This window comes from Ambystoma mexicanum, chromosome 1p, assembly GCF_040938575.1.
Source record: "Ambystoma mexicanum isolate Mex_15411 chromosome 1p, UKY_AmexF1_1, whole genome shotgun sequence".
Taxonomy (NCBI): domain Eukaryota; kingdom Metazoa; phylum Chordata; class Amphibia; order Caudata; family Ambystomatidae; genus Ambystoma; species Ambystoma mexicanum.
In genome coordinates this window covers 1,290,605,913-1,290,622,298 of record NC_090921.1, presented here as the reverse complement: position 1 = coordinate 1,290,622,298, position 16,386 = coordinate 1,290,605,913, and the positions used below count along the sequence as shown (strand labels likewise).

Here is a 16,386-nt window from a genome sequence, read left to right as displayed (position 1 = left end):
TTAATGGGTTTTTCCTTTGTAGATGTGCATTTCTTTGCTGTTAAATCTGGGAATGATTTAGTATTTTCTTGTGTTTTGTATAAAGAGTTGACAATACTTTGGTGTATTAATTTCTTCTGTCCTAAATTAGGGATTTTGGCGTAGGAGTCACTGTATTCAAATAGGTTGTGTACTTTGCTGTGGGGCTTTTATTTATGTGCGTACACCTTCTCCATCTATTTTTAATGTTTTCATTTATTGTTAAACAAAAATATATGTTTTATTCAATCTGGTTGTAAAGCAAATCTGGTTGGTGTTGTGTGACATGGAGGTCTTGATCACCTTATGTGTTTGAATATACGTGATAGCCTGGAAGATCAAGGCCTACCGGGCACCCTTCATTGTGTAGACTCCTCCCATGTGGCCAGGGGATGGCAGCCACGACCGGATCCTGACCCTGGGGGGCAGTTATATGAAGGAGGATCACATGGGGGGGTGGGTGACAAGGTGGTGACTCCATTGGATGAGACACGGTATTCTACCTTTTCCCCTGAGGAAGATCCTATAATACCAAAGTCCTTAATGGCTTACTATCATGTAAACTCTTTCATGGCATCTTCTGGTTTTGATGTATCTTTATGTGAGACATTTGAACAACATCCAAGAAATCCACGAACATCTATGGACTTCAACTCCCATAAATCCTCAAGTACTGAGACGAAGAAGGAGAGGAAGGAGTCTATGTGGATCCCAACATGCAGGATAGTTGTTTAACTAGACCTAAAGTATGCTGGATATTTAAAAATGGCAGAGGCAATGAGAGACAGAATCGTACAGGAGAAAGCAGCAAGCGAGAGGACATCCAAATCCTGGCAGCAGCTTGAGAACGCGAGGCACGCATACAGTCGTGGCAAGAAAGGAGTAGAGGCAGAGCAGCCACACCTGAAGGACCATGGAAGAACTGGGAGCCGCAGCAGAGTTCCTAGAGGTACGGTTGTGCAGGGAAGCAGCGTTCTCCAGTCCAGGCCACAGAGAGTGTCACACTTTGCCTGAAATCTCACCTGTTTGTCTTTCGAAGTCTTGGACTTGTAAAGACACAGGCGTGTATCCTCCGTCGCCAGTGTATAGTTTATTCTGACCGAGGGAGTCTGCGTTCGATTCCAGGAGGGAGCACACGCAACTAAGGTCCCGAAAGGAAGGAGACCAGGAAGGAACCAGGAGAATCAATGGTAGTAGTGAGCGCTACGGGCGAAGGCCCTCGATAAGGGGGAGCGCTGAAGGAGACTAGGAAAGAGAAGCTCAAAGACCCTGAACAGAGGGTAAGAGCACAGGAAAGTACGAGCACACTTGCCGATCTTCGGAAGTCTAGCGTTGAGACGCAAAGCACCGCAGGGGCGTGTCCTTTTTCAAGGGACTGGTGAACTCCTGGAAACGCTAACGCGGTACTCCCGCACTAACGTCGACCATGTCGAGTGTGCCTTAGAGGGAATGTAGCAATGCCTTATGGACCACGTAGTCAAGAAGGGGCTGAAATGGCGAATCATGACAGCGAGAAGCCAGAGAATGATCGCCGAGCTGCAGGAAACGCTGGGGGAAATGTCTGCACTGTGTAAGAAGAACCCAGCAAGGAAGCTTCATCGCAAAGGCACGTCAAGAGTTGGGGATGTAATGAGCAACCAGTGAGTCTGCCCAAATGTGTTGGGGATATCGGGTAATACCGACATGCATGTAAACGCGTTACTTGGTGTTTTGACAGTAGAAATGCAGACAATATACAAAAAGTGGTTGAATGCAGATAAAATGCAATATTGTTTCAAACATCCAATAAGCAGAATATTTGAATACTGGTGCAACAGCAAACCACAAGCAAGTACGGGTGCATGATATGCCAATGAGGGGGAAAACTAAAGCAAATGTTACCACTGGCAAATATATAAAGCACCTCAGAAAATATGCTACTGTGATATAGACAAAAGAATAGGGAGACAAAAGAAGTCCTGGCCGGCAAGAATACCAGCCATTTGAAGTTTTTTAAAGATTCAGACATTGTGGGAAGATACCTGGCAGGGGAGTATACCAGGGGTCTGAGAAGCCCATGAAAGAAGTCCTGGTCGAGAAAAATACCAGGCATCTGAAGTTGAGCAAGGTTTCTGACATTGTGGGAAGATACCCGGAAGGGGAGTATACCAGATGATCTGAAAAGCCCATAGAAGGATTCCTGGCAGGGGAGTATACCAGGAAATCCGCCAAAGTTTCCAAAAGACAAAGAAAAACTGTTATGGAATTTGTTGTTTGACCAAGTTAAAGACAGACTTATGGAATTCGTTATTTGAACAAGAACTTTGTGAGTCCAGTATAAAGACACAAAAAAACTGTTGGATAAAGAGAAACTTTTTGCCATCCTACCTAAAAGTCCTGGGGAAAGGTCCCCCCCTCCCCCAACCCCTCTGTATCCAAGAGTCTTTCCTTGGAATTTAATTTTGGTGGAATTATCCTTACATGTTGATCGTGAATACTTTTTCTTTTATCAAGTCAAAGACATTTCCTTGCACCCTTTGGTCGTTTTGTTTCTGGTGTGTGGGTCAGCTTAGAATGTTTGGACCCAAGGACGGCTTTTAAGTTACAAACTACTTGACACAGACAGATCCTTCATTTTAGTTTCTAGCTAGAGAGCCATTTTTCCAAACCATTTTTGTTTAATAAAATGTCTGATTCTGAGAATAACACAACCTTGTGTCCGCCTCTCATTGCCGACACGTCACACACCCTGGTTGCCCCCATTTCGGACGAAGAAGTTATTCAGACGATACAGAAAATGAAAGGGTGTACCACTCAAGGGGATGACAGATTCTCAGTCAAATTCCGACAAGATGTATCACTCCATTTTGGCCCAGTTCTTGACTAGAGTGTTCAACGCAGTACTAGAAGGTGGAGGGTTGCCGGAACTGATGCTGCAAGCAATAATTGTGGCAATACACAAAGAAGGGAGTATCCCAAAACCAGCGCCTCATACAGACCCATCTCCATTCTGAACACTGATGTTAAAATCTCGGCTAAGATACTGGGAAACAGACTGGAGGGGGTGCTCACCACTTTAATACACAGTGACCAGGTGGGGTTTATTAAAGGATGGCAGGGATCGTACAACGAGGGAAAACAGTCAGTCTAATACACCTTGCTAAAGAGCAGGATCTAGATGCTGGCCTCATCTCAATAGATTCAGAAAAAACATTTGACAGAGTACATGAGTAGGGTGTTCGAGCAAATCGGACTTGAACAGAATTTCCGTAAATGGGTAGCGGCACTCTATAGTTCCCCCAAAGCAAGGGTCCAGATAAACCGGAGACTGAAGGATCCCTTTCAATTATCGACAGGGCAGGGCTGTCGTCTATCACCCATGTTGTACGTCCTAACCATTGAACCATTTGCAAAAGCCATCTGATGAAACCCGTAAATTAGAGGTATAATATGTGGTGAAGTGGAGTTTAAAGTATTCCTCTTTGCCGATGATATTCTAGGATATCTGGGAGACATACGAAACTCCCTTCCAGAATTGTTGTTCTAGATTAATACATTTGGGAATTTCTCGGGATTTAAGATTAATGTAGCAAAATCTAGTGTCGTGTTGATTCAGCGGGGGGGGGGATCTAGTCTTGAATAGCGTACTTCTAGGGTGAAGGTGGAGGGAAAGGCGATTACCTTTTGGGGATTCAAGTCCCCAGGGACCTGGCCAGTCTATGGGATTTAAACTTTGATCCCTTCCTGGAGGCACTAAAACTAGACTTAAAGAGGTGGGATACACTCATGATCTCAAGGTATGGGAGGATCATCTCAGTTAAAAAGAATGTCCTCCCCCGCCTTCTGTATCTGTTCTCAGGGATTCCTACAACTCAGAGATCTTTTTGAAGGACCCGAATTACTTGATATATAAATTCATTTGGCATGACAAAAGGCTGAGGATTAAGACAACGACATTAACCTTATCAAAGGAATGTGGTGGATTTGGCCTTCCAGATTTTCATCTGTACTAAAAAGCAGCACAATTAAGAGTGCTTCTGAACATACGAGAGACGGCCACAGTACTGCTCGACATATTAGGCAGATACAGCAACACACCCCAAAAAAGTGAGGGATTTGCTGTGGGCACCAATAAAATCAAACCCTAGTAGAATTCAAACTCACCCCATCCCTAGAAGTCCTGTGGTCCATCTGGAGAAAAGGGGGATGAAACGAGAAACTGTCATCCTGGCCCTCACCTATGAGCTCGCTCTTGAGAGCACCCATTCATCTGGGCCGACAAGGGTTCAAATTTACCCAAAAATGGTCTGATATAGGCCTTGAGAGAGTTGGCCAATTATTTACAAAGGGGGAATTCAAAGGGTATTAAGTAGTGGAGGACATGTTAGGTTCAAAGGCTATAAGCATCTTTGAATACTTGAGATTAAAGGGGAGAATTAAACAGACCGCAAATGGAACAATGATCTAGCAAGGGAGCTCACGACATTTGGAAAAGTGACAGATGCAGCAGACTCTAGAAAAGGGATTATTTCTGAAATATATAGGGTTCTCATTATCACAGCTACATCGGCAAGGCAACATTTTAAGATATACTGGAATACATTAGCTGGAGAAGAAATCACAGAGGAGGTTCGGGAGAAGATTTACAAAGTCACTCTCAATGGGATCTTGTTTACTGCAGACCTGGTGAATAACTTTAAAATGTTATATGGGTGGCACTCAGATCCCTTAAAATTAATGCACAGAGGGGTATCCCCACAATGTCCCCAAGTTTGTGGGCAAGTGGGATCTCTATCTCACGTTTGGTGGTCCTACCCCAAGATACACATTTTTTGGCGCGAGTCCTGAGCTGGATTGAGGATGGGACGGGAGTTCAGCTCACTTTAGATCCTTAAAAAGGTTTTATTAGGTACCCTCCCAAATGATAATATTGAATCCCAAGGAAGTGGGAAAGCAATGTTTAGAGCCGATACATTGGCAGTGGCCCAAAAGTGGAAACACCAGTCGGCACCCGATAAGGAAGAATGGCTACATAAGGTTTGGGATGTTTTCACAGTGGACAAACTAATGGCATTAGTCAAAGATCACATGCGATCCTTCCAGGAAGAATGGGTTCCCTGCATTGCCAAGTGGGATACCAGAAGACCATAGACAGCAGGGAAACAATGTGGGGATAGAACTGGAAGTAACAACTGTTAGGTAAGATTTTCATAGTAATGGTAAATCTTCCTGACCCGTGTCAACCCCATAACCTTTTGCTCTACTGGTGGATTACTTTTCCTTATACCTGTGAGTGAGAACCTTTTTCGACACTCACAGAATGTTTTACTATTTTTATGGGTGTCATTTGTTTTAGACTCTCCATAGTCTCTTTTAAAAGTTATCCTCTTTGACAACTTTTTGGCAATAAGGGCCTGTTGTTGCTGGGTTGCCTTAGGAGCTCCCCTTTTAACTTTCTCTGGCTAACTACAGTTCCCAAGGGTAGAAAGGATCTTGGGATCCCTTTTACATTTTATGTGGAGTGCTGGGGTGATACAATGTATACCCTTTCACACTAAAACTGTAACAATTCTGTTACAGGGACAAGCTTACCTTTAATGGCTGGTGGCAGTGGTACCTTTACTAATTTGGTGCACCTTTACCTCGGGCTGTGTTCACAGCTGCAGTAAAGGCACCCAAGGGTGCTCCTTTGACCAAAATGGCCCCAGTCCTGTTTTTTCACCGTTTTAGTGTTTCTTGTCCTTCCTTCTTCCTTCCCCTGACATTCAGGGTGGGAAATTCCTTTGCATGACTTTCATCTTTGGCGGGAATTCCCTGGACTCCCAACCCAGGCTCCAGTCTGTCTGTGAAGGCAGGAAGCGAGGGAGGAGTCCAAAACTCCACAGCTCTTTGTCTTCCTCCTTGCCTGAATGGGGACAAATCCCAGTGGGGGGCTGGCTGTCCTGAATGCACAACCATACAACCCCTTGTTGTAAAATACAGGGAGAGAATGCAGAAGTTGTGCTGTAGTTCCTGTTAAATACTCCAAACATGGAAGCTGAAGACAAGTAGACCACTGGAACCAAAACCGAAGAGGATGATGAAGGAAAAGTGGCTGAGATGATTTCCACGACTGAAGAGCCTGCTGTGTAACCTGAGCCTGCTGTAGCTCTTCCTTCCAATCGACCTGGGTTCTCCGAAAACGACGACCCCAACCCAGAGCTTGGTGAGACCCACTACACTCAAGAACACCTGCATTTTGAGCCATCCCTTGCCGTGCTGCGACCTTGCGGGGCTGCAATACCCTGGGACCTCAAGCCATTGTGCAGTGCACAGTCTTCCAAATTCCAAATCTCGCTGAAACCTTGTGAGCATTCTCCAGAGACACGAATCAAGTTCAAAAAGTCCCCTCACCACAGTGCTGGTGCTTTGTAACGACAAGAATCCGGCCCGCAACATTCTGTCTTCTCTGCTCCTGAAAAAGGCGCCAAAATCGACAGAGCCCCATCCAGCCGTGAGGAAAACCTTGACTAGAGCCTTTACCGTTGATCCTTGCTGCAAAGTCCCTTCCAAGGTCCTGTTTTCAGTCACCACAACAAGGAATCCATAGACCAGGTTTTTGGCTGCAGATCCTGAAATCCTCCTGCTGCAAAATCTTCTGTGCTGAGGTACTGTGCTGGCTTGGGTATTTACTTACCTTAAATCTCTTGTGATTTCTGTGCAGTTTTGGGGTGTTTTCTGTGATTGGGAGGCCTCTCGTCCCGTTCACCCAGCCTCTGGATCCTCAACTAACTCTAAAGTAAAATACTCACCTGTTTGAAGAGTCTTCCTTAGGAACTCTGACTTTTGCTACTTAAGAACCTATCCTGACACTGCCTGTTGGACACTAGATGCTAGTGACCCCCCTTCTGCCACGGAGAACACTCATGATCCAAGAATAAGGGAAAGACTTTTAAAGGATTGGGCCTTTTGCCTAGAAAAGAGAATACGTGTTTAAAAGTTACTTACTGGAATAAGAGGTGGTTGGCAACTGTAACTCCGAGAGTGAACAGTTACAAAAGTTCTTACTTACCTTGAATGTTGGTGCACTATTCTGAAAAGTATATGCAACATCTTTCTTTCCTTAGAAACTGTTTCGCCAGTCTAACAGAAAGTGGATGTAAGGGTATATTACTCTCCTGTGATTTGGTTGTGCCTCGTCCCAAAATTAATGCTGTTGGTTTCACTTTATTATCCGTTAGGATAAATGAGCGTTCCCCAACTGGGTCTTGCTAACGCTGACTGGCTGTTAGCCTGTCCAGAAGAAGTCTGCATTAGGTGTTACCTACCTAGAATAACTTTCATTCATAAAGTGTAACATTGGGTTTGGCTTTCCCTGGGCTGTATTAGACAGACACAAAAAGAGTGCTTGGTGTATACCTGTCCCAAGTTGCTGATAGCTCCTTGAAAAAGTATATGGGTTTTACTTACTTTTAGTTGGCTGAGTGCCATCCAAAGATAAGTTACAAGAGTTACTGCTTATCTCAATCTGTATTTCACTGATCTCAAAAGCACTTGTAATTGAATATTACATCCTTAGGCTTTTCTCACCTAGTATAACTGTGTGTTATCACAAACAGTAGTTATAGGCTTTTACTGTACCTAGAATAAGTGTTCCACTATTCACAAAAAGTATGTTGTCCAGTTGACTGGTTATGTGATTTATTGCTGAGCGTCCCGGTACAACTTGTAGGGTCTACTACCCTTGAATTACTAAATGTAATCTGAAAGTAACCATTGGTTTTTACTCCCCAAGAATATGTGTGACCTATACTGAATGTGTATGAAAAGGCTTGACTTCACTAGAAATACTGTTAGGTGATATGATATGGCCTTTGTAACGCACCTATACACAAGTGTTTCAAGGCGCGACGAGGCTAGGGAGGGGGAACAGAGGAAAGACCAAGACGACGATCTTACTAGGCCAAGTAAAATTGAGATCGCGCAAGTGCAGGGGAGGGGGAAAGGGTAAGTGCGGGGGGGAGGCGGAGGGAGTAATGCAATACATAGGATCAAAAGTAAATAATAAATAAAATAAATAAAACAATAGGTAAAATTGTGTCCAGCTAGTGGCAAGTGCAGGAGTAAGTGCAGACATCAGGTGTCAAGAGCTGGTGGGGACTGTAGGGATACAGAAACAGCCCCCAAAGTGCAGGGGTTGCCCGGGAGGCAGTGCACGTGTGCAGCTGGTGGGGGAGGGGACCTGGGCTCGAGATCGGAGGGTAGCCAGGTGACCAGTGCAGATTCAGTCGAGAGTTCAGCAGGGGAGAGGAGGAGAGAAAGCAGAGGCAAAGAGCACGGTCTTGAGGAGCTTCCAGAACCGGAGATAGTTCTCTGCAAGTTTCAGGCAGGCAGGGAGGCTGTTCCAGAGAGAGGCCCCAGCCGAAGAAAGAGATCTACCACCAACTCATTGCTTGGAGAAGCGACTGACCCTGAGGGAGTTGGAGGCGGATGAGCGAAGAGCTCGAGAAGGAAGATATTTAGGAAGAGTGAGTTGAAGGTATTGAGGCTCCAGGCCCCAGAAGGCCTTGTGGACAATGCAGAGGGTTTTGAATGTAATCCTCGCAGCCACTGGGAGCCAGTGAAGAGATTTCAATCCTGGAGAGATACGATCCCCGTTTGCGGCACACCACTCCTGGATAGCGGACCGACAGAGATGAAAGAAGGAGAAGAGGTGGCGGAAGGGAGCCTGAAGATGAGCCGAGTGTCGTCCGCATAGCATTGAAAGTTGGGGCAGAGAGTGGCAATGAAGTGGGCAAGAAGTGCCAGGTATTGGTTGAACAGCCAGGGAGCGAGGTTAGACCCCTGGGGTACACCACAGGTAGAGATAAAGATAGAGGAGTGGAAGGAGCCAAGTTCGACCTGGGAGGGTCGATCAGAGAGGAAAGAGGTCAGCCAAGTCATGAGCCTGATCGGGGATACCCAGGTTATCACAGAGACGGTTGAACAGGATGGCATGGTTGACCATGTCAAAGGCAGAAGAGAGATCAAGTAAGATGAGGACACAGGGTATTGGAGTCAAGGTTGGAGAGCAGGTCTTTACAGATGTTCAGGAGAGCAGGTTCTGTGCTTCTAGCAGCTCTGAAGACAGACTGATGGTCATGGAGACAACCAACCAATTCAGTGTGAAGATTAAGCTGGGAGATAGCCAGCTTTTCCAGTAGTTGGCACAGGAAAGGAGTGATGGAGATTGGCCGGTAGTTAGCAGGGCGGAAGGTGTTACGAATAAGGTGATATGCTTTTGTCTGTGTACCTTCAAGCATAGTGTTGTGTTTTTATAATTGTGGTTATATATAATGTTATGACATGCATTAATTATCGTAAAAGCATTTCTGATGATTGTATCTGCTTAGATTCACATGCTGTGCATATAGTCTGACATCCAGTGGTCACCTCGGAATATTGCATCTTGTCTTTCAAGGGGACATCGACATGGGTGTGCCTGTAACACTATCCCGCAGACTTTTCAACCGTCTATCTGGATGCGTCTAGCAGGATCTAGTTCCTGGTAGAGAGTCACCTTTTATTCCAAACAGAGGAAACCGAATAACCCTAACCAACAATCATACACATAAGCAGCATTCAAAGATTTGGCCACCAGGAAACCAGTACAGGCCACACACACACTTTCAGAGACATTCTCCCATGCAAGGCATGTGGATTTTAGAGGAATCCCAGGCAGTCAACTGCTGCAAACAATCCCAGGTAGCCACACACATTTCTTTGTGAGCTCATGGCTGGGAATCGCGTCAGAAAAACAATATGGCACGGGCATTCCCAGTCTCCACCTAATCACACCCAAGAGCAACAAAGTAGTTGGCTAGTCAGTCGATTTGACTGCACTCTAAAGCTCCATTTTGAATCTCTGTGGGAATGAAAAAGCTTTCTTTGGGTCAAAATGGATACATCGCTTGCAGCCACTATATTAAAGTCCACTGCCATTAGCTACATCCAGGGTATTGACCCAAACAGAGGAACAGGTACACTGACTAAAGGCCCCACCTTTGGGATCCATAAGAGTCTCAAATGGGCCACAAACATTCAAGTTGTGTCCCCTTGTGAGACCTGGTTGACATTCACTTAGGAAAAATAATCTGGGCTCCATAATAGAAAAGCAAAACATGGTGGGGAAATCACAAAAAGCGAGCAAAGAGGACTTTCTTCTTCATCAGGAAATAATGCACTTAAATTGCATTAGACAAGTCTTCAGATTCACTCAACGATGGAAAAATGACAGCAGGATTCAACTTCACTCTCATATGCACTTCCTGGTCTGGCAAGCTGCAAAACTTAAACTTCAAGACTTCAATTTGCACATATTGTAAATAACATTCCAGGATGAGCAATATTGAACTTACCTCTGCCTCTTCCAGAGAATTGACAGGCAGTCAGGGCATGAAAGGAAGCATGGTGCCTACCACACTTGTCAGCAATCATAAAAGAATCCAAGAGCAATAGAGGAACTTTGTAGTCTCTGTAAACCAAGAGTGTACAATCAAGGGATCTGTTAAAGATATCAAAAAGCACTGTTTAAAAAATCACACTTGAGGGACATAGGCAAAATCACAATGTCACAAACTATACTTCTATGGGTACCAATATGAGGAGTTATGTTTGATGCCTGAGCCAAAGGGAGACAGAATGGTGGCAGCAGTTAAAAAGTAGCAGAGGGAAAGACTGAACAGTCAAGGAGGGATGCAGTTCAATGACTAAAATTGCAATTTTGCAGGGTAACTAATTTTAATAATGCAGACCAGGACAGAGAATGATGCAGGAATACATACTGGAGGTGTTTTAGGTTTGCATCACAATAATTGAGACTAAAGCACTCACCTGGTATTGTCTAAACAGCTGCAGCAATCGGTACTGCTCTCTGGCAGTTGAGTAACAACCTTACAAAATGAGGAAATCTGTGATTCGACAAGCAGTGACACATGCCCTGGCTCGCATATAGTAAAATGTTCTGCAGTACATGGCAAGGATGGAAGGGATCTTTAGGCGTAAGAATCTGTTTAGTCTAAGCAGCTGGGGGGTTTTCCTGATTGACAATGAATGTTTTTTTAGGATCACCTCTGCCTGTTAATTCTGGAAAGAATCTACTTGCAGAAATGCCACTTTTTTGATATCAAATCCATGTTATGTTAGGTTAATATATATTATACCAAAGCAGTCAACAGGTAGTGGTCCAACAGCGCAGAAGCTTTTCTTGAAAGTGGTGTATTGTGCAAGCTATCCATGCAAGACAGCCAGAGACCGAAACCCAGCAAAGTGTGAATAATCATCTGGCAGCTAACACAGTTGGTCATCTAAAGACCAACGCAGAGAATAACAGTTAGGAGCGAGAAGCAACAGGAGACTATCTGTGTGCATGTGGAGGTAATACAGCCCTCGCTGAGCTACACAGCCGCAACGGAAAAGAGCCTTGAGCTGTGGACAACACCCTAGACCACCAGGGACCGAATAAGGGGCTACCGACTCCCATATGGACAGTCTTTACCTTAGGAGGAGTGGAACAAAGTCCTCCTTTCACAAGCATTGACACTGCACTATTCGGGCTGCCATTGCTATTCTGCAGCAGGTTTGCATGGGGAAAGGTGGTGGGGCCAAGCCCATTAGTTACTGTCTTTGCTGTAACTAACTACACCTGGTGATAGGGCGCCGAATTGCCACGGAAAGTGTACTAACAGAAAGAAGAGGGGAGAGCATAAAAAGGAGGACAGGAGGTTGTCGTTGTTTGGGTGAGATCAGAGGTGGGGGCAGTCCAAGAGACCAGCAGGAGGAACCAAGGGGCAGCAGAGTGTGGGGAGATTTATTGAGAAGGTGAGGTATTGGTTAGTGAGTGCAAGTGGTACTGCGTTGTGAGGGTGCGTGAGAATGTGGTGGGTGTGGTTAGGTAGATAAGTGTAATGAGCTAATGTGAAGTGTTTCACACTGAGTAAAAGGAGGTTGTCCGAGTAGGAGGTTGGGGGAGTTGTAGTAGAAGTGCGGAGGCGAGAGCAGAGCAGTAGTCAGGAGAAGATAGTAGTGGTATAGAGAAGTGATGGGAAGTAACAGAGTGGAGGAGGGCTAAGGAGTATACAGGAAGGAAGAGAAACATAAAAGGGTGGAGGAGAGGTATAGAAGGAACAAGAGACATTGGAGGGACAGAGGAGAAGCAAGACAAGACGAGCGGAGTTGGAAGAGAAGTGAGAGTTAAGCAGAGGGGAATGAGAGCATGGGGGAAGGAAAACCGAGTCAAGCATGTCGTGTGCAAAACACAATCCCATAGCCCTTTAGAACAATATCAACTGAATAAAGTAGGGACAGTTTTAGGACTCCTGAGGGACTTCAGTTACAGAAGGCCCCACCTGCCTTCAGGGTCTCATATCCAGTACAAGACAGATATATATATATATATATATATATATAAGAGAGATAGATAGGGAGAGATAGAGAGAGATTGGATCTATTGAAAAAAATCAATGAAACCCACGGAACCATCTTTTCCAGCAAATTAGGTTACACATCATCCAGTCAATGATGGTACACAGCCCAGGTCATGGCAGTTGCTGGTCTAGTGTTTATGCCACCCTAAGGCTGTTTCAAAGTGCTACAGTGGGGCTTTTTAAGTGATGGCCATGCCAGTTAGCGACACGGAAAGCAGAGTATTATTAGCATAGTAGTTGCATGGTAGTACTTTCACAGAAAGGGCACCACACAGTTCCTTCATCTGAATAGGGATAGAGTGCTGATCAATGGAGAAAGCCAATGGTGAATCGTTGTGGAGGGAGTACCTCCTTTACGGAATGATGGTTACTAGACAAAAAAATTTCAACTTGGGTGTGGAGTGCACCCTACCAAAGTTTTATCACTTGGATTGAGAGGCTGCTTCTGTAAAAAAAAATGTTTCCTTGGCATTGGCCTCTGAGCACCTGCACATATAGCCTGGTAGGCTAGTGCATGCTAGCCAGTGTGCAGAGGTCCATTTGCACCGTAGGCTTCTGTATCCAGGAAAATAACCTTATTTTCTGGAACACACCAGCAAATCGATGGTGTGACAAGAGAATAAAGGGTTCTGGCAATGTTTCGCTCAGCAATAACCTCCATTCTCCAAAAGCACTCAGTGCACAGCAACTAAGCAACTCTTCACTCATACACTCTGGCAGGATTTGCAGCTTGGTATAGTGTTTCTTCTAGGAACTGTTAAAAAAAAACGATTAGTCTGACACTTCACTAAATGAAACAAGTAAAAGATGCCCTTACTAAAGAGAACATAGCACTGCACAAAAATGATATTACGCTGTTGGGAAATCACCAAATTCATAATTAGATGGCAGAGAGGCAGTTGGAGCTGTAGTCCAAGTATGTGTGTGTGACAGAGCAAGCAAAACACAGACTCAATCAGTCTTCACTGAGAAGAGCTTTAAACTAAGTTGTAAACTTTAAACTATGTGCAGACTTTGGATGTCTTGAATGGTACAGCTATTTTCCCAGTCACTACTCTGGGTAGGTGCTAGGGTGTGTTCCTTACATGTGTGCAGGCACAGAGAAGATGCCTTACATCTGCCTTGTGACCATACGTAGATAGGCCACAGTACTATATTCTCTCTCCACTAGAGAGATAACTGAATGGAATGACCAAATAATCCTAACAGTCGACTGACAGACATTTCTCTAGTCCACTGAAAAGGTTTTGTGGAGGAAGAAACATTTTAACTCTGTAAAGGCTTTTATTGGCCCAAATGTTTCTAAAGGGTGAAGAATGGATACCGAAAAGCACGTCACCCATCTCCCTGTACCCTCCTTCTGTACCTTTCTCTCCAGAAGAACGAAAACTTCTGAAGGGGGCTGTGTTATGCCTTTCCAAGTCAGTAAACCTCCAAGGAACAAGATGAGTTCCACATGAGATGAAACCTGATTGTGTCCATTACTATGATCCATTAAGGTTTGAATGTCTTCTAGAGGTGTTATAATGCTTCTTTATACACATTAGCAAGGGCAGAGATAATACCACATTGCTAGGTTTGCATGGCGCCTCTTGGCCATGGAAGTAAAAAGTAGCTCCAGGTAAAGATACTGGACTCTTCTGTGCTACACACAGGAGCTCAATTGCTCCCAGAAAAGAGAATCCCTGTAGATGTGACATCTTAGACGAGACAGTTTCATGTCGCATGTACTTTGGGGTACCTTTCTACAAGCATTGTACGTCCTCAGGACCCAAACAAATCACCCCCATCCCATCAGACTAAAGCAAATGTACCTACCCTAGCAGTGCAGGAATGGCTAGATGCACACTAGTTTCGCATCACTCTCTTCCCCTCGTTGTCAGGTTGGCCAAGTAATAGCTGGCTAAGCAGATGTTATTAAAAAGAAGTCATTATCTAAAAATCAGGCATAGGTGTTAATCCTGTGGGTTGAATTGCATTAACCAAGCATCTATACAAATCTGGCTGGGAAACTGCAAGGAGAGCTGCTGCCCTTGTGTTGCCAAAATGCCTAAAGGAATAGGCTGGATGGTACATCAAGTATATCTGCAAACTCCCATGGCTATGGTGTATCCTTCTGGAAAGGTCGCCATAAGATTACGGCTGAGAAGGCATGAGAAACGAACAGTAGACTGGGCCTGCAAGGTAGAAAGTTCACTTTCTGACGACTTTCGGAGCACCCCACAGGTTTTGCATGAGTTATGTGATCATCTCATTTTTCCCAAGCAAGTTTTATCAAGAGCTCAATGGAGAGCGACTCTTGCACGCTTCCAGCCTTTTGAGGACCATTATGGTCCTAAAGGTGGGCTAGCCAAAGGTGCTGCTTGCACTCACGCAGCCAGTAACCGGACTGTTAGGTCAGATATGTTTTGGGACACTCTCTTTGCCAACTGGGATAGTACCCTGGATTTTCTGTAGGCCTTTTGGAATTCCGATTTCTTTTCATCTCCTTGAAAGCTGCAACTGTGCTATGTTGTCCTACTCGAAGTAGCTCATTAGGATACAGTTGGGAAGATTTTTCAGAAACTCGCTGGTGAGGTGTTCAGAAAAGCAGGCTCGTAGTGCGTACACACGGTGTCCACCAAGTTGGCCCACCATACTCTCAATGGTAACGTAGCAGAGTGGTCTGGCAAGAGGGGAGTGGACTAGTATCACCGAACATTTAGGTCCACACAAAATACACTACATATAATGTACTGAAAATATATATGCACACTATTATAAATATTGTAGAAGGTAAATCCCAGCTCCATAAGTACTATCAGCTAAGTATGCAGAAAATACAGTAATTATCTGAAAAACTGTTATTAGAAGTCTTTATCTGGGGTAGGATGGGGAAAAGCAAACATAGGGCTAGCACAGCTTTCACAACCCCAGTTGAGCTAAACCATTCATGTAAGTTGCATATACCAATCAGTGATGATGAACCAAGAAAGAAGGGGGCACTTGTGTGTAGTACAGTTAACATATTACAGAGTTAGTAAGTAAAAGACCCACAAAGATAACTGCAAAAATAACATTTATTACAGTACTACACTAAAGCAGACGTTAAATGTTCAAGGGTAAGCAAAAATGGCAATCTACATACATGCAGCTCACAGGTGGGTTACACACAACTTTAGTATCACAAGCAGTTATTAAATAACACAAGGCATAGGCCTGAATAGGGGGATAGATGTTGCAAAAATCAGAACATAGGCATTACGCTTATACGGCACTCAATCACCATAAACCTAGTCTCCAGAAATCCAGCCCTAGCCTACAAAGACCCTCTGGAAGTCTTTAGGTGTTTCCCGAGAGCCAAAGACGAGTAGCCTAGGAGGGCCCTCTCAGCTAGGTGTTGTAGGACAATGAAGGCAATTAATGTAGAACAAATGTAGCAGACAAAAATGACATAAGGGTCTTAAGTCAAACGAAAACATGTCATGGTGTCACTCGGACAGGTGATAATGGTGATGACAATGGTGGTAATAATAAGTGTATACATACCAATAGGTATACCATATTACTGCTAACATGCACCAGATCTCTGACCTTCGTGGAATTTAATCTAATTAGAAATCAGTTTTAATCAGAAAACTCTTTTCCCACCCAGGTGGTGAGAACTCAACCCATAGGAAGACTTGTCCTATTTTAGGACAATCTTCTTCTCCTTTATCCAGGTAACTTGGTGACTATCCTTACACTACAGGCAAGCACAGCTATTTGGTGCAGCATAGATATTGCTAACCCATTCTTGACTACTTTCGGATATCCCCAAGGCAGCTCAGCCAGGTAGTCATTGTTATTAAAACTATAACGAAAGTGGACAATCTGTACTATTCAATAGATACATGCTAAAGATATTGTCCAATATATTGTTGTGTTTTATGTTCACTTTGTTTTGTGTCTCTATCACTGTATGACC

The 16,386-nt window shown here is 44.4% G+C and overlaps 1 protein-coding gene across 5 annotated transcripts in view; it reads right to left on the bottom strand.

The window, feature by feature from the left end:
- Window positions 1–16,386, bottom strand: part of LOC138452997 (oxysterols receptor LXR-beta-like) — a 427,073-nt gene that overhangs the window by 258,345 nt on the left and 152,342 nt on the right. For 4 of the 5 annotated variants that reach the window (XM_069605405.1, XM_069605431.1, XM_069605424.1 and 1 more), the window contains exon 2: window positions 10,374–10,489. The gene's annotated coding sequence lies outside the window, so the exon portion shown is untranslated. Of the gene's footprint in view, window positions 1–10,373; window positions 10,520–16,386 lie in introns of all 5 variants that reach the window. The other variant, XM_069605411.1, reaches the window with a different exon arrangement.